Source organism: Hyperoodon ampullatus, assembly GCF_949752795.1.
Source record: "Hyperoodon ampullatus genome assembly, chromosome: 10".
NCBI lineage: Eukaryota > Metazoa > Chordata > Mammalia > Artiodactyla > Ziphiidae > Hyperoodon > Hyperoodon ampullatus.
The window spans coordinates 41241796-41261290 of NC_136923.1; the positions used below are offsets into that span (position 1 = coordinate 41241796).

The 19495-nt window shown below is 41.9% G+C and overlaps 1 protein-coding gene across 1 annotated transcript in view; it reads right to left on the bottom strand.

Moving 5' to 3' along the window:
- The window catches only part of PTPN23 (protein tyrosine phosphatase non-receptor type 23), a gene marked incomplete at its 5' end in the record, with an annotated part of 40292 nt that overhangs the window by 9740 nt on the left and 11057 nt on the right, over positions 1-19495 (bottom strand). The gene's annotated exons all lie outside the window — the stretch shown is intronic.

Sequence of the window (19495 nt, forward strand, 5' to 3'; positions counted from 1 at the left end):
AAAAAAACAAAACAAAGTGAACCCTCTGCTCAAACAAACAGAAGAAGAGACAGTATGCCCTCCAAGAAGCAGGTGCACAAAGAGTGGAGGGGCTAGAATCACTGTGCAGACCCTAACCCCACCTGCTGGAGCGACCAGAGATCACCACACCAGGGTTCCAGCAGCCAAGGGGCCCAGTAGAGAGCTGCTGGGCACCAGCTAGAAGAAATCCTCTAGGGGACTTCCCTGGTGGTACAGTGGTTCAGACTCCGCGCTCCCAATGCAGGGGTGGGGGGCACAGGTTCGATCCCTGGTGGGGGAACTAAGATCCTGCATGCTGTATGGCGCACCGTCCCCCCCACCAAAAAAAAAAAAATCCTCTAGGACAAGACACTCCAGAGCTGGGCTCTGAGCCTTCTGTCTGGGATGCTCAGAAGGGATGTGGATACCCTGTGGAACATCAGAGGAGGAAGAGTCCAGCACCAGTCCACTCAACACCACTTCCCAGCAGTGTCTTGGGGGACCATCTCCCCTCTGGGCCTCAGTCTCCTCTTTCAACAGGAATGCTAAGCTCCCTCTCTGCCCTCTAGAACGCCCACTGCAAGGATAAGGTGTGTCACAGCCATACTGCTGAGGTGCCACCTCGAGGGGCCTATCCCACAGGCCAAGGCTTCTCATATAGTCATTCTTATCACTCCCCTCCCCATCATACTTCCACCATAATGAAATGGCACTTAACGTTTTCCATTTTTTAAAGTGGAGCCACATCCTAAGCAGTTAACATCTCTAAGATAACAGGTATGATGTGCTAGCTACACATTTTTAAAATACTAAAGAATATACAAAAAGATTAAAAAATGTTTGTCTTTGTACTTCCTAAAACCATCTTTGGGAAACAATGGAAGCAACCCTCCCTCCAGGTCATGGAGATTCACCTGCATCCTTTAATCCAACCAAGAATGCAGCTGCCTCTTGTCCCACCCTGGTCTATCACACTCTGAGGAACTGCATGTGGTAGGAGTAGAACAGAACAGGGGAGTCTGAAAGCAAGCCCAGCCGCCACACCACACCCACTCCCCCACCCTCCAACAACCCCCTCCCCACCCCTGTCAGTTTTATTCCCTGTGATCACAGAACCAAAAATTTACTCCAGAGTAACTGAAAAGTCTTCTTAAAGAATTACTTCAGGGCTTCCCTGGTGGTGCAGTGGTTAAGAATCCGCCTGCCAATGTAGGGCACACGGATTCGAGCCCTGCTCTGGGAAGATCCCACATGCCACGGAGCAACTAAGCCCGTGTGCCACATCTCCTGAGTGTGCGCTCTAGAGCCCGCGAGCCGCAACTACTGAGCCCATGTGCCACAACTACTGAAGCCCACGTGCCTAGAGCCCATGCTCCGCAACAAGAGAAGCCACCGCAATGAGAAGCCCGCACACCGCAACGAAGAGTAGCCCCCACTCACTGTAACTAGAGAAAGCCAGCGCGCAGCAACAAAGACCCAACTCAGCCAAAAATTCAATATAGAAATAGATAAATAAATAAAATTTTAAAAAAGAATTACTTCAGGCCCAGTTTTACAGATGAGGAAACTGAGGCCCAGATCAGGAAAAGAGAATTGCCTACAGATTTCCAGATTATATCCACCTTCCATTTCCACTGCAAATCAATGAGTTATGGTAAAAGGTTAACTTGACTTATGCTGTCTCTGCTTTCTACATCTCTGTGCTTTCATAAATTTCCTGTAATTCACTAAAAACTGGACCAGTGTTCTAAAACTTCTGTAATAGTTCATTTAGTTACTCTATTTTATTTTCACTTTATACACTGCTGAATCTGGGAGTTTTCTTGATCTGATAATTTTTTTTTCACTGAAATAATTATTATCACCGTTCTATGTAAGAAAGTTTGTTCTGTGGTTTCACTGAAGAAACACTGATCTAGTCCAACTCCCACACTCTTTCAATCAGTAACTCAAGCCCCAGGAAGGGGAAAGTGACTATCCTGATGTCCTTCTGTGTGAGCTGTCTGTGCTGGGAATAGCCTCAGATCTGGAGCATTCTTGGGGTTGGCTCTCTCCAGCCCACCGCTCTGTGCAGGCTGCCTGCCCTACACCATAAAGGACCTGCCTCAGACGAGGCTTTGGAGCTGGGTGACAATGCTCCCTCAAGGGTGTTTTGTGTGCATGTGCACCTGTGTGCACAAAACAATGGTAGTCTGAGGGGTTAAGATTATCTCATTAGTTTTCAAACTCTTCAAACAAATTTTTTTTTTAATTTAATTTATGCAGAGTATTCTGGGAAGGTAGCAGAGTAGGAAGCACCAGAAATCTGTCTCCCCACATAGACAACAAATGCACTGGCAGAGTCTGTCTGATGTAACTGTTCCAGAACTCCTGGAGTCTACTGAGGACTTGCAGATGTGCAGAGGAATGTTTGGATAAATTTTGGTGAATCTCAGCCCTTAGCACAATCACAGCTACCCAGTGCCCATCCCTGTGCAGGCAGCCTTGCATGTGTTTCTGGAGCAGCTTGCATACACAGCCTGTGGGCGCCAGGGTGGGCAATGAGGACGCTGTCCTCCAAATATCAGGGATCTGCTCTGATCAGGGCTGATCGCGCTGCTTCTGATCTCAGAGGTGCAAAGAGGAGGCAGACACTGTTGTTACACCTGCCCCTGCTGTTGCACTCCCCCTCTGGCTGAAGTGACTTCAAGGGGATTTAAAGCACCAGTGCTTCTCCCCCCATATCCCTTCATTTTTCTCTTTTTCTCCTTTTGGGAGCCAGATATTGAGGACTATTGGATTCAAAAGCAGCCACGTATTCAGAGGAAGTTAGACAGTCATCATGCACACCCAGGGGAAGGCAAAGGCTCAGAAAAAACCCGAGAAGACTTCAAGTCCACACCTCAGACTGATTCTTGGCACAGAGACAGCCTACAACACTCCAAACAAACAAACAGCAAACCCTGGGAAAAGGGATGATTCTGATTTCCAGAGTCACCACATCATTAGATTCAAATGTCCGGTTTTCAACAACAAAAATAAAAGACATATATAAAGAAATAGGAAAATATGACTCATTCAAAGGGACAAACAAACAAACAAACTGTTCCTGAAAAAGATGTGATGACAGCTCTACTAGATAAACAACTGTCTTAAAGATACTCAAAGAACTAAAGGAAGATGTGGAAAAAAGTCAAGAAAACGACATAGGGAACAAAATGGAAATATCAACGAGACAGAAAACTTAAAAAGGAACCAAAAAGAAATTCTGAAGCTGAAAAGTACAATAACTGAGTTGAAAAATTCACTAGAGGGCTTCCCTGGTGGCGCAGTGGTTGACAGTCCGCCTGCCGATGCAGGGGACACGGGTTCGTGCCCCGGTCCGGGAAGATCCCACATGCCACGGAGCAGCTGGGCCCATGAGCCATGGCCACTGAGCCTGCGCGTCCAGAGCCTGTGCTCCGCAACGGGAGAGGCCACAACAGTGAGAGGCCCACATACTGCAAAAAAAAAAAAAAAAAAAGAAAAAAAAAGAAAAATTCACTAGAGTGATTCAAAGGCAGATTTGAGTAGGTAGATGAAACCATCAGTGAAATCAAAGCTAGGACAATTGAGGGGACTTCCCTGGTGGTCCAGTAGGTAAGACTCTGTGCTCTCAATGCCGGGGGCCTGGGTTTGATCCCTGGTCGGGGAACTAGATTCTGCATGCAAGCCACAACTAAGAGTTCACATGCCACAACTAAGAAGTCCACATGCCGCAACTAAGAGTCTGCATGCCGCAACTAAGACCTGGCACAGCCTAAATAAATAAATATTTTTTAAAAAAAGTCTAGGACAACTGAAATGATCAAGTCTAAGGAACAGAAAGAAAAATTATTGAAGTGAACAGAGCCTAAGGGACCTGTGAGACACCATCAAACAGATAAACATACACATTGTGGAAGTCCCAGAAGAAGAGAGAAAGGGGCAGAGAGAATATGTGAAGAAATAATGGCAAAAAAATTTCCAAATTTGACTGAAGACATGAATATAAACATCCAAGACGCTTAATGAACTTCAAGTAAAATGAACTCAGAGACCCACACCAAGAAAAATTATAATCAAACTGTTGAAAGACAAAGAGAACCTGGAAAGCAGCACAAGAGAAGTGACTCATCAAATACAAGGAATCCTCAATGGGATTATCAGCAGATTTCTCATCAGAAACTTTGGAGAACTGAAGGCAGTACGTTGATATATTCCAAGTGCTAAAAGAAAAACACTGTCAACCAAAAATCCTATATCTGGCAAAACTGAGGAGAAATGCTTCAAAACTGAGGAGAAATCAAAAGACATTCCCAGCTAAACAAAAATTGAGGGAATTCACCACCACTAGATCTGCCCTACAAGAAATGCTAAAAGGAGTCCTATAGACTGAAATAAAAGGACACTTGATAGTAACTTGAAGCCATATGAAGAAATAAAGATCCCAGTAAAGGTATGCTGTACATGGGCAATTATATAAGCTAATATTATTATAACACTGGTGTGTGACTCCACCTTTTGTTTTCTACATAAGAGACTAATAGTTTTAAAAAATTCAATTTACACACAGTAGTCTTTAAAGAATATATCTTTAGCATATATAAACATACCAATTAATTATTCCTGCTTTGGGGGGAAGATACAATCTCCTACACTTTGAAATTATAAATAAAAATTTTATTTAAATCCTCTTTTGTTATTCAAATAGAAACAGTTGTTTTTAACTACTTTCAAACAGAGTAGCAAATGAGATAATTCACCTTTCTGACAATTTTTTCTTCCTCTTAAGAACAGTGTCACCTTCTTTAAAAGGCAGGTAAGTTCCTCTACTTCAACATAATAAAGGCTATATATGAAAAGCCCTTGGCTAACATCATACTAAGTTAGTAAAAGACTGAAAACTTTTCCTCTCACACAAGAAACAAGATGACAAGGATGCCCACATCAACCACTTGTATTATCACAGTACTGGAAGTTCCAGCCAGAGCAATCAGGCAAGAAAAGGCATCCAAATTAGAAAGGAAAAAGCAAAATTATCTCTTTTCACAGACATGAACTCATATGTAAAAATACCCTTATAGATTGCACCAAAAAAATCTGTTAGAATTAATCAATGAATTCAGTGAAGTTGCAGGATACAGAGTCAATGCACAAAAATCAGTTGTTTCTAAACAATCACAATTAAATTTTTTTTGAATTTCAATTCCAATAGCATCAAAAAGAATAAATTACTTAGAAGTAAAATTAACCAAGAAGGCCAAAGACTTGCGTAGAGAAAACTACAAAACATTGCTGAAAGAAATTAAAGACATAAATAAATGGAAAGACGTCCGATACTCATGTATTAAAAGACTTAATATTGTTAAGGTGGCAAGCCTCCCTAAAGTGATACAGTTTTTGGATTTTACTTTTTTACGGATTCAGTGCAATCCACATCAAAATCCCAATGGCATTTTTTGCAGAAATAGAAAAATCCATCCTAAAAATTCATATGGAATCTCAAGGGACCCACCCCCCACAAATAGCCAAAACGATCTTGAAAAAGAAGAATAAAACTGGAGATCCCACAATTCCTCATTTCAAAACCTATTACAAAGCTATAATAATCAAAACAGTTTGGTACTGGCATAAAGACACATGGACCAGTGGAGTAAGAGAGTGCCCAGAAATAAACCCTCAAATATATGGTGTTATGGACTGAATAATGCCCCCCCTCACCAATTCATACTAAAGTCCTAACTCCCAATATCTCCGAATGTGACTGTATTTTAGGAGGTAGAGCCTTAAAGAGGTAATTACAGTGAAATGAGGTCCTAGAGGTGGGCCCTAATCCAATATGACTGTTGTCCTTCTACAGATATATGTAGAGGGACAACCATGTGAAGATACAGGGAGAAGATGGTCATCCACAAGTCAAAGAAAGAATCCTTAGAAGAAGTCAGCTTTGCCAACACCTTGATCTCAGACTACTAGCCTCTACAACTGTGAGAAAATAAATTTCTGTTGTTTAAGCCAGCAGTCTGGGGTACTTGGTTATGGCGGCCAGAGCAAACTAATACACATAGTGAAATGATTTTTGACAGGGGTGCCAAGACCATTCAATGGGGGACAGTCTTTTCAATTTATGGTGCTGGGAAAACTAAATATCGACATGCAGAAGAGTGAAGCTGGAACCTTACTTTACACCATTTACAAAAATAAACTCAAAATGGAGCAAAGACCTAAATATAAGAGCTGAAACTATAAAACTCTTAGAAGAAACAAAAGGGAAAATCTTCGTGGCATTGAATTTGGCAATGATTTCTTGGATGTGACTTGAAGAGCACAAGCAACAAAAAAAAAAATTGTAAACTGGACTACATCAAAATTTAAAACTTCTGAGCATCAAAAGGACATAACCAACAAAGTAAAAAGGCAACCCATGGAATGGAAGAAAATATTTGCAAATCATATATCTGATAAGTGGTTAATATCCAGAATATATGAAGAACTCCTACACCTTAACAACAGAAACTCGATTCAAAAATGGATAAAGAGGGACTTCCCTGGTGGCACAGTGGTTAAGAATCTGCCTGCCAATGCAGGGGACACGGGTTCAATCCCTGGTCTGGGAAGATCCCACATGCCGCGGAGCAACCAAGCCCGTGCACCACAACTACAGAGCCTGTGCTCTAGAGCCCGAGAGCCACAACTACTGAGCCCACGTGCCACAACTACTGAAGCCCACGCGCCTGGAGCCCATGTTCCGCAACAAGAGAAGCCACTGCAATGAGAAGCCCACGCACCACAACGAAGAGCAGCCCCTGCTCACCACAACTAGAGAAAGTCCGCACACAGCTACGAAGACTCAACACAGCCAAAAAATAAATGGATAAAGGGGATCAGAATCAAGATGGTGGAGTAGTAGGACGTGGAACATATTTCTTCCCACAAATACATCAAGAATACATTTACAGATGGAACAATTCTCACACAACACCTACTGAACACTAGCAGAAGACCTCAAACACCTGAAAGGACAAGAAAGATTGCCATGTAACTGGGTAAGACAAAAGGAAAAAAAATAAAGAGGAAGCAGATGGGTCCTGCACCCTAGGAGGGAGCTGAAGGAGAGAGGTTCCCACACCCTGGGAAGTCCCCTCACCAGCGGAAAGATCAGCCAGGACAGAAAAGAAGCTTCCAAGGCTCAGAGAGAGCAACAACCAGTTAGTGGCAGGCAGGACAGCCAGAGATTACACAGATGGGCCGTGCCACTGCCCTGTGCATCCCAGCCTTAGAAGCACCTTTGCTGGTATGGGCAGGGGCTGGGTGCTGGAACGTGGGGTTTAGAGGACAGACCCGGGGAGAGGACTGCTGTTGGCTGCATGGAGACAGCCTAAAGGGGCTGGAGTGTGGGGCACAGCAACTAGGAGTGTTCATGGAAGAAGCCCAGGCTGCTACAGAAGCGAAGTGCCATTAAGTGGCACAGGAAGGTAGAGGTGGGGCCACCACTGCAGCCTCTTTCCCCACCCACCAGCTCCTACCTCCATAGGCTCTGGCCGCTGCCCCAGCTCCCTTCTGCCTGGGCAGGCCCAGGCACTCCAGCTGCCACTTTGGTTCCCTCCCACCTGGGCAGGCTCACAAGTTCCAGCCACTGCTTCAGCAGCCCTGGGCGCAGACACCAGTGGGTTGCCCACACACAGAGGTGGGGCTGAAATCACAGCTGAGCCCCAGGGGCCGCGTGACTTAGGAAGCAGAGCTGAAATCTCTCCCTGTGGCTGAACGAACCACAGATTTACACCTCCGCTGCTAGCTTCGTAAATTCAGTGCCTGCAGAATATCTGAACAGAAAACTGGTGCTCCCATGGCTGGGACAGGTCTGGCCTTAGCAGCTGTGCGCATTGTGGGCGTGTACACCAGGCGGCTGGGCTGAGCCAGGGTCTGAGCTGCCTCCATAGCGCCCACAGAAGGTCCAGGTGCACGAGTATTGCAGTCTTGGGACCTGACTTCTGTGGATCTGTGCTGGTGGCATTGTGAAAACAAAGCCTGAGAGGTACCAGGGAGAGCTGCCAGCATACCTATGGTTGAGGTGGGGCTGAGGGCAGTGCCAATAACAGTACTCTGAGAGTTTGCACAATAGGTGAAAGGTGACACAATGGAGCACACTCACACGTGAACAGCTCAGGAGGAGGAGGAGTACTCAATGGCTCCTCTCCCAGTGGGCGCACCCCAATCCAACCTACCTTGCACCACATACCAGAAATGCAACTCAGAAACGGATCTGGGGGCTTCTACTCCAACAACTGGGGAGCACACCCTGCCCCGGACAAGGCAGTGAAAACCACAGAGCAAAGAGGAGGCCCTGCTTAATATCCAGTGCTGGCTCTGGTCAGCACATCAGTCACACCTCCTATCAAGGGGATGATAGCCAGCATACAGTGAGGAAAGAGGTGGCAGGCATCCATACTAAAAACAGCCCTCACACCCAAAAATATTAAGCCCACACAGGCTACACAGGAATGTTACCACATAAAAATAGCCCTCCAAGACCACAGTAGATAATTGTTTCTCCTCAACTCATACAGCAAGAAAATATAAGTAAAATGAAGAAGCAGAGGAACCACTCCCAGTGAAAAGATCAAGAGAATTCCCCTGAAGAACAAACAATGAAGCAGACCTCTTCAGTCTGATAGACACCAAATTCAAAAAAGAGATAATGAGGGACTTCTTTGGTGGCTCAGTGCTTAAGAATCTGCCTGCCAATGCAGGGGACACAGGGAAAATTCCACATGCCGCAGAGTAGCTAAGCCTGTGCACCACAACTACTGAGCCTGCATTCTAGAGCCCGTGCACCACAACTACTGAGCCCGTGCACCACAACTACTGAAGCTGATGCACCTAGAGCCCATGCTCCGCAACAAGAGAAGCCACTGCAATGAGAAGCCCGCACACCGCAATGAAGAGTAGCCCCCACTCGCCACAACTAGAGAAAGCCCACGCAGCAACAAAGACCCAATGCAGCCAAGACTAAACAAAAATAAAAAAGGAGATAATGAAAACACTGAAGGAACTGAGAAAAGCTATCGACAGAAATGCAGACTACTGTAAAAAGGAACTAGAAATTATAAGGAAGAGCCAAGAAAAATTAGTGAATTCATTTGAAGAGATGAAAGCTGGACTAAAGGCTATGAACAGAGGAATGAATAATGCAGAACAAATAAGTGATCTAGAAGACAAAATAATGGAAATCACCCAATTAGAACAGCAGACAGAAACCCAAATAACAAAAAATGAAAGCAATATGAGACCTATGGCATAACATAAAGTGGGCCAATCTATGCATAATAGGGATCCAAGAAGGAGAAGAAAGAGAAAAAGGTAATGAAACTGCGTTTGAAGAAATTATGGTTGAAAACTTCCCAAACCTAAAGAAGGAAACATATCCAGATACAGGAAGCACAGAGGGTCCTGAACAAGATAAACCTAAACAGACCTACACCAAGACCATTAAAAAAAGTTAAAGATAAAGAGAGGATTCTAAAGGCAACAAGAGAAAAACAAAAAATTAATTACAAGGGAACCACCATAAGGTTATCAGCTGATTTCTCTACAGAAATGCTGCAGGCCAGAAGGGAGTGGCAAGATATATTCAAAGTCCCAAAAGGGAAAAATCTGCAACCCAGGACACTCTACCCAGCAAGATTATCATTTAGAATAGAAAGAGAGATAAAGAATTTCTTAAACAGCAAAAACTAAAAGAATACAGCAATACTAAACCTATCCTAAAGGAAATATTGAAAGGTCTCCTCTAAGTAGAAAAATAGAGGGAATTCCCTGGCAGTCTAGTGGTTAGGACTCTGTGCTGCCACTGCAGGGGGCCTGGGTTTGATCCAGGTCAGGAAAGTAAGATCCCACAGGCCACATGGCACAGCCAAAAAATAAATAAATAAGAAAAGCAGTAAGAATCTACAGGAAAGAGAAAATCATAATTGGAAAGTAAATCATTTAAACAAGAAAGTACACAGATTTTTAAAATAATAAAAAAAAATTTGTGAAAGCAATGATAACCACAATGAATGGCAAAAGGATAAACATGAAGATGCAAAAGAGGGCATCAAAATCATTAAATGTGGGAGAGGAGAGTAAGAAAATGTAGATTTTTTTTTCTAGAAGGTGTCTGAGCCTATTTGACTACCAGTCTAAAGCAAGTAGATACAGGAAGGAGTTAACATACTTGAAAAACAGGGCAACCACATAAAACAGATTCACAAAAAAACAAAAAGAAGAGAAGATAAGCGTAATACAAAAGAAAATCATCAAACCACAAAAGAAAAAAGAAAAAGAAAGGGACAAAGAAGAAATATAAAATCAACGGGAGTGCTCGCTTCAGCAGCCATATACTAAAATTGGAACAATACAGAGAAGATTAGCGTGGCCCATGCACAAGGATGACATGCAAATTCATGAAGCGTTCTATTTTTTTTTTGATACAGCCACTATGGAGAACAGTATGGAGGTTCCTTAAAAAACAAAAAATAGAACTACCATACGACCCAGCAATCCCACTACTGCGCATATATCCTGAGAAAACCGTAATTCAAAAAGAGTCATGTACCACAATGTTCACTGCAGCTTTATTTACAATAGCCAGGACATGGAAGCAACCTAAGTGTCCATCAACAGATGAATGGATAAAGAAGATGTGGCACATATATACAATGGAATATTACTCAGCTGTAAAAAGAAACGAAATTGAGTTATTTGTAGTGAGGTGGATGGACCTAGAGTCTGTCATACAGAGTGAAGTAAATCAGAAAGAGAAAAACAAATACCACATGCTAACACGTATATATGGAATTTACAAAAAAGTTATGAAGAACCTAGGGGCAGGACAGGAATAAAGACGCAGACATAGAGAATGGACTTGAGGACACAGGGAGGAGGAAGGGTAAGTTGGGACGAAGTGAGAGAGTGGCATGGACTTATATATGCCACCAAATGTAAAATAGATGGCTAGTGGGAAGCAGTGGCATAGCACAGGGAGATCAGCTCGGTGCCCTGTGACTACCTAGAGGGATGGGATAGGGAGGGTGGGAGGGAGATGCAAGAGGGAGGAGATATGAGGATGTATGTGTATGTATAGCTGATTCACTTTGTTATAAAGCAGAAACTAACACACCATTGTAAAGCAATTACGTTCCAATAAAGATGTAAAAAATAATAATAAAAATAGAAATAAAAAAATAAAATCAATGGGAAAACAAGGTTTAAAATGGCAATAAATACATACTTTCCAATAATTACCTTAAATGTCAATGGACTAAATGCTCCAATCAAAAGATACAGAGTGGCAGACTGGATTAAAAGAATAAGCACCTACAATATGCTGCCTACAAGAGACCCACTTTGGGGCAAAGGACACACATAGATTAAAAGTGAGGGGATGGAAAAAGGTATTTCATGCAAATGGAAATGACAAGAAAGCAGGGGTCACAATACACATGTCAGACAAAATAGACTTTAAAACAAAGTCTATAAAGAAAGATAAAGAAGGACACTGTACAGTGATAAAAAGATCAACACAAGGAGAGGATATTACACTTGTCAACATATATGCACCCAATACAGGAACACCCAAATAAATAAAACAAATACTAACAGACATAAAGGGAGAAACTAACAAGAATACATTAACAGTAGGAGACTTTGATACCCCACTCACATCAATGGACAGATCTTTGAGACAGAAAATCAATGAGGCAACAAAGATCTTAAATAATACAATAGAAAAGTTAAACTTAATTGATATCTTCAGAACATTACATCCAAAAAAACCCAGAATACACGTTCTTTTCAAGTGCACATGGAACATTCTGTAGGACTGACCACATACTATGGCACAAAACAAGCCTCAACAAATTTAATAGTATAGAAACTATTTCAAGCATCTTTTCTGACCACAACAGCATGAAACTAGAAATCAACCACAGAGAAAGAAACAAGAAAAAACCAATTACATGGAGACTAAACAACATACTACTAAAAAAACCAATGGGTCAACAAGGAAAATCAAAGAAATTAAAAAATACCTTGAGGCAAATGACAATGAAAACACAACCATAAATACCTCTGGGATGCAGGAAAAGCAGTTCTTAGAGGAAAGTTCATAGCAATACAGCTTGTCCTTAAGAAACAGGAAAAATCTCAAATAAACAACCTAGCTCACCACCTAAAAGAATTAGAAAAAGAAGTACACACAAAACCGAAAGTCAGCAGAAGGAAGGAGATAATAAAGATCAGAGAGGAAATAAATAAAATAGAGATAAAAAAACAAGACAAAAAAATCAATAAAACCAAGAGCTGGTTTTTTGAAAGGGTAAACAAAATTGACAAACCTCTAGCCAGGCTCACCAAGAAGAAAAGAGAGAAGACACAAACAAAATAAGAAATGAAAGAGGAGAAATCACAACAGATACTGCAGAAATACAAAAAAACATGAGAGAATACTATGAATAATTATAGGCCAATGAACTTGACAACCTCAAAGAAATGGACAACTTTCTAGAAACATACAGCCCATCAAAACTGAATGAATGGGCTTCCCTGGTGGCAAAGTGGTTGAGAATCTGCCTGCCAATGCAGGAGACATGGGTTTGAGCCCTGGTCTGGGAAGATCCCACATGCCGCGGAGCAACTAGGCCCGTGAGCCACAACTACTGAGCCTGCGCGTCTGTAGCCTGTGCTCCGCAACAAGAGAGGCCACGACAGTGAGAGGCCCGCGCACCGCAATGAAGAGTGGCCCCCGCTCGCTGCAACTAGAGAAAGCCCACGCACAGAAACGAAGACCCAACATACCCAAAAAAAAAAAAAAACTGAATGAATAAGAAATAGATAACTTGAAGAGACCAATCCCTAGAAATGAAACAGAATGTGTAATTAAAAAAAAACCCTCCATACAAACAGAAGTCCAGGACCAGATGGCTTCACTGGGGAATTTTACTAAACATACAAAGAACTTATACCAATCCTTCCCAAACTCTTCCAAAAGACTGAAAAGGAAGGAACACTCCCAATGACATGCTATGAAGCCACCATCACCCTGATACCAAAACCAAAGACACTACCAAGAAAGAAAATTACAGGTCAATATCTTTGATGAATATAGACACAAAAATTCTCAAACCAAATCCAACAATACATAAAAAAGGTCATACACCACTATCAAGTTGGATTCATCCCAGGGTCACAATGATGGTTCAACATACACAAGTCAATCAATGTGATACACCACATTAACAAAAGAAAGGACAGAAACCAGGACTTCCCTGGTGGCCCAGTGGTTAAGACTCCATGCTTCCACTGCAGGGGGCATGGGTACAATCCCTGGTCAGGGACCTAAGATCCCATGTGCCACATGGTGTGGCCAAAAAAAAAAACCCGGGGGGGTGAGGGGCAGAAATGACAGAAGCTACATGATCATCTCAACAGATACAGAAAAAGAATTTTATAAAATTCAACATCCATTCATGATAAAAACCCTTACAAAAGTGGGTATAGAGGGAATATATCTCGACATAATAAAAGCTATTTATGGACTTCCCTGGTGGTGCAGTGATTAAGAATCCGCCTGCCAAAGCAGGGAACATGGGTTTGAACCCTGGTCGTGGAAGATCCCACATGCCACAGAGCAACTAAGCCTGTGCGCCACAACTACTGAGCCTCGCTCTAGAGCCCGCAAGCCACAACTACTGAGACTACTGAAGCCTGAGGGCCCAGAGCCCGTGCTCTGCAACAAAAGAAGCCACCGCAATGAGAAGCCTGTTTGCTGCAACTAGAGAAAGCCGGCATGCAGCAAGGAAGACCCAACGCAGCCAAAAATTTTTAAAAATAAAATAAATTTATTTAAAAAAAAAACACCTCGTGGTAACTGCAAACTGAAAATCTATAATAGATACACACACACAAAAAAGAAAAAGGAATCCAAACAAAACACTACAGTCAGTCATCAAATCACAAGAGAAGAGAACAAAAGGGTAGAAAAAAGACTTACAAAAACAAATCAAAGGGGCTTCCCTGGTGGCACAGTGGTTAAGAATCCACCTGCCAATGCAGGCAACACGGGATCGAGCCCTGGCCTGGCAAGATCCCACATGCCGTGGAGTAACTAAGCCCGTGTGCCACAACTACTGGGCCTGAGCTCTAGAGCTCGCAAGCCACAACTACTGAGCCCACATGCCACAACTACTGAAGCCTGCGCGCTTAGAGCCCATGCTCCGCAACAAGAGAAGCCACGACAATAAGAAGCCCATGCACAGCAGTGAAGAGTAGCCCCCGCTCACCACAACTAGGGAAAACCGCGCACAACAAAGACCCAAAACAGCCAAAAATTAATTAACTTAAAAAAAACAAAACAATTAACAAAATGGCAATAAGAACATACATATCGATAATTACCTTAAACATAAACAGATTAAACACTCCAACCAAAAGACACAGACTGGTTGAATGGATACAAAAACAAGACCCATTTATATGCTGTCTACAAGAGACCCACTTCAGATCTAGGGACACATACAGACTGAAAATGATGGGATAGAAAAAGGTATTCCATGCAAATGGAAATCAAAAGAAAGCTGGAGTAGCGATACAGTAAGTCCCCTACATACAAACCTTCAAGTTGCACACTTTCAAAGATGTGAACGTGCATTCTCATGTCTAATCATGTAAATCAGTTCATGTGTTTGGCATATATTGTCACATGCGTGCATCCTCTATGAGTGGCTGTGTTTTTGTGTACTTTACTGTACAGTAGTGTACAGAGTACAGTAGTATAGTATCTTTATTTCAAGCCCAGGATGTCCGGAAGCAAGCATAAATGCAGCGGTGGTGTAGCTGGTACAGTACTACCCAAACATCACTGGAACATTTTTTTCAAGAGGGTAGATGGAATTTAATCCAGCAAGGAAGCAGAACCTGTGCCATCAACTTCAGGCGTGAGTGAAACTGCAGCTTGCCCTCCATCTCCTATTGCTGACGATCCATCAGCCCTACCATCTCCCATCTCCTCTCCCTCCTCCAGGCAGTAACTCTTCTTGCCTGTTCACTCGATACCAGCCCCTATATGCAGCTGTTGTACTGTATTACTGTATTTTTCAAGGTACTATATTGTAAGATTAAAAATGTTTTATTTTTATTTTATTTTATTTTTTTTTTTGCGGTACGCAGGCCTCTCACTGCTGTGGCCTCTCTCTGGAGCACAGGCTCCAGACGTGCAGGCCCAGCGGCCATGGCTCACGGGCCCAGCCGCTCCGTGGCATGTGGGATCCTCCCGGACCGGGGCACGAACCCACATCCCCTGCGTCGGCAGACGGACTCTCAACCACTGCGCCACCAGGGAAGCCCCAAAAATGTTTTCTTTATTTTTTGTGGGTTTTTTTAAATGTATTATTTGTGTGAAAAGTATTATAAACCTAATACAGTACAGTACTATATAGCTGACTGTGTTAGTTGGGTACCTAGGCAAACTCCGTTGGACTTACAAACAAAACGGGACTTACGAACACACTCTTGGAACAGAACTCGTTCGTATGTAGGGGACTTACTATACTCATATCAGATAAAATAGACTTTAAAATAAAGAGTGTTACAAGAGACAAAGAAGGACACTACATAATGATCAAGGGATCAATCCAAAAAGAAGATATAACAGTTGTAAATATATATGCACCCAACACAGGAGCACATCAATATATAAGGCAAATACTAACAGCCATAGAAGGAGAAAGCAACAGTAACACAGTAATAGTGGGGGACTTTAACACCCCACTTTCATCAAGGGACAGATCATCCAGACAGAAAGTCAATAAGGAAACACAGTCCTTAAGACACATCAGACCAGATGAACTTAATTGATATTTATAGTGCATTCCATCCAGCAGCAGAATACAGATTCTTTTCAAGTACACATGGAACATTCTCCAAGACTGATCACATGCTGGGCCACAAAGCAAGCCTTAGTAAATTTAAGAAAATTAAATCATATCAAGCACCTTTTCTGGCCACAAGACTGAGATTAGAAATCAACTACAAGGAAAAAATGATAAAAAACACGAACATGTGGAGGCAAACAATATGGTACTAAACAGTCAAGGGATCACTGAATAAATCAAAGAGGAAATCAAAAAATACCTAGAGAAAAAAGAAAATGAAAGCACAATGATCCAAAACCTATGGGACACAGCAAAAGCAATTCTAAGAGGGAAGTTTATAGCAATACAATCTTACCTCAGGAAACAAGAAAAATCTCAAACAAACCATCCTTACACCTAAAGCAATTAGAGAAAGAAGAACAAACAAAACCAGAAGTTAGTAGAAGGAATGAAATCATAAAGACCACAGCAGAAATAGATAAAATAGAGATGAAGAAAACAATAGAAAAGATCAATGTAACTAAAAGCTGGTTCTTTGAAAAGATAAACAATATTGATAAACCTTTAGCCAGTCTCATCAAGAAAAAAAGGGACAGGGCTCAAATCAATAAAATTAGAAACGAAAACTAAGTTACAACTGACAGCACAGAAATATTGGGTTGCCCAAAAAATTTGTTCGGTTTTAAGTAAAAATAAAAGACACATTTTTCATTTTCACCAAGAACTGTACTGAACAATGTATTCGGTAACCAAACGAACTTTTTGGCCAACCCAATACAAAGAATCACAAGAGACTACTACAAGCAACTATATGCCAATAAAATGGAAACATAGAAGAAATGGACAAATTCTTAGAAAGGTACAATCTTCCAAGAATGAACCAGGAAGAAAGAGAAAATATGAACAGACCAATCACAAGTACTGAAATTGAAACTGTGATTAAAAAACTCCCAACAAACAAAAGTCCAGGACCAGATGGCTTCACAGGCGAATTCTATCAAACATCTAGAGAAAAGAGTTAATACCTGTCCTTCTAAAACTATTCCAAAAAATTTCAGAGGAAGGAACACTCCCAATCTCATTCAATAAGGCCACCATCCAGAAAGTGTCCAGAAAGTGGACATACAGGGAACACACCTCAACATAATAAAGGCCATATATGACAAATCTATACCTAACATCAAACTCAACGGTGAAAAGCTGAAAACATTTCCTCTAAGATCAGGAACAAGACATGGATGTCCACTCTTGCCATTTTTATTCAATATAGTTTTGGAAGTGCTAGCCATGGTGATCAGAGAAGAAGAAATAAAAGGAATCCAAATTGGAAAAGAAGAAGTAAAACTGTCAACTGTTTGTAGATGACATGATACTATACACAGAAAATCCTAAAGATGTCACCAGAAAACTACTAGAGGTCATCAATGAATTCGTAAAATTGCAGGATACAAAATTAATACACAGAAATCTGTTGCATTTCTATATACTAACAACAAAAGATCAGAAAGATTAATCAAGGAAACGATCCCATTTACCATCACAACAAAAAGAACAAAATACCTAGGAATGAACCTACCTAAGGAGGCAAAAGACCTGTACTCAGAAAACGATAAGATACTGATGAAAGAAATTAAACATGACACAAACAGATGGAGAGATATACCATGTTCTTGGATTGGAAAAATCAATATTGTGAAAATGACTATACTACCCAAAACAATCTACAGATTTAATGCAATCCCTATCAAATTACCAATGGCATTTTTCACAGAATTAGAAAAAAAATTTTTTTTAAGTTTTTTTTTTGATGTGGACCATTTTTAAAGTCTTTATAAAATTTGTTACAATATTGCTTCTGTTTTATGTCTTTGGTTTTATTGGCTGCGAGGCAGGTGGGATCCTAGCTCCCCAACTGGGGATCGAACCCACACCCCCTGCATTGGAAGGCGAAGTCTTAACCACTGGACTGTGAGGGAAGTCCCTAGAACAAAAAAATTTTTAATTTGTATGGAAACACAAAAGACCCCAAATACCCAAAGCAATCTTGAGAAAGAAAAACAGAGCTGGAGGAATCAGGCTCCCTGACTTCAGACTATACTACAAAGCTACAGTAATCAAAACAGTATGGTACTGACACAAAAACAGAAATACAGATCAATGGAACAGGATAGAAAGCCCAGTGATAAACCCACACACCTATGGTCACCTAATCTATGACAAAGGAGGCAAAAATATACAATGGAGAAAAGACAGTCTCTTCAATAAATGTGTGGGAACTGCTGGGAAAACTGGACAGCTACACGCAAAAGAATAAAATTAGAACACTCCCTAACACCATACACAAAAATAAACTCAAAATGTATTAAAGGGGCTTCCCTGGTGGTGCAGTGGTTAAGAACCCGCCTGCCAATGCAGGGGACACGGGTCTGGGAAGATTCCACATGCCATGGAGCAACTAAGCCCATGCACCACAACTACTGAGCCTGCACTCTAGAGCTCACGAGCCATAACTACTGAAGCCCGCGTGCCTACATCCCGTGCTCTGCCACAAGAGAAGCCACCGCAATGAGAAGCCTGCGCACCACAACAAAGAGTAGCCCCTGCTCGCCGCAACTAGAGAAAGCCCGCACGCAGCAACAAAGACCTGATGCAGCCAAAAATTAATTAATTAATTTAAAAAAATGTATTAAAGACCTAAATGTAAGGCCGGACACTATAAAACTCTTAGAGGAAAACATAGGCAGAACACTTTTTGACATAAATCACAGCAAGATCTTTTTCTATCCATCTCCTAGAGTAATGGAAATAAAAACAAACATAAACAAGTGCAACCTGATTAAACTTAAAAACTTTTGCACAGCAAAGGAAACCATAAATAAAACAAAGACAACCCTCAGAATGGGAGAAAATATTTGCAAATGAAGCAACTGACAAGGAATTAATCTCCAAAATATACAAACAGCTCATGCAGCTCAATATCAAAAAAACAAATAACCTAATCAAAAATGGGCAGAAGATCTAAATAGACATTTCTCCAAAGAAGACATACAGATGGCCAAAAAGCACATGAAAAGATGCTCAACATCACTAATTATCAGAGAAATGCAAATCAGAACTACAATGAGGTTATCACCTCACACCGGTCAGAATGGCCATCATCAAAAAATCTACAGGGCTTCCCTGGTGGCTCAGTGGTTGAGACTCCGCCTGCCGATGCAGGGGACACGGGTTCGTGCCCCGGCCTGGGAAGATACCACATGCCGCGGAGCGGCTGGACCCGTGAGCCATGGCTGCTGAGCCTGCGCGTCCCGAGTCTGTGATCCGCAACGGGAGAGGCCACAGGAGTGAGAGGCCCGTGTACCGCAAAAAAAAAAAATCTACAAACAATAAATGCTGGAGAGGGTGTGGAGAAAAAGCAACCCTTCTACACTGTTGGTGGGAATGTAAATTGGTACAGCCACTATTGAGAACAGTACGGAGGTTCCTTAAAAAACTAAAAACAGAGCTACCATATGATCCAGCAATCCCACTCCTGGGCATATACCCAGAGAGAACCATTGTTTGAAAGGATACATGCACCCCAA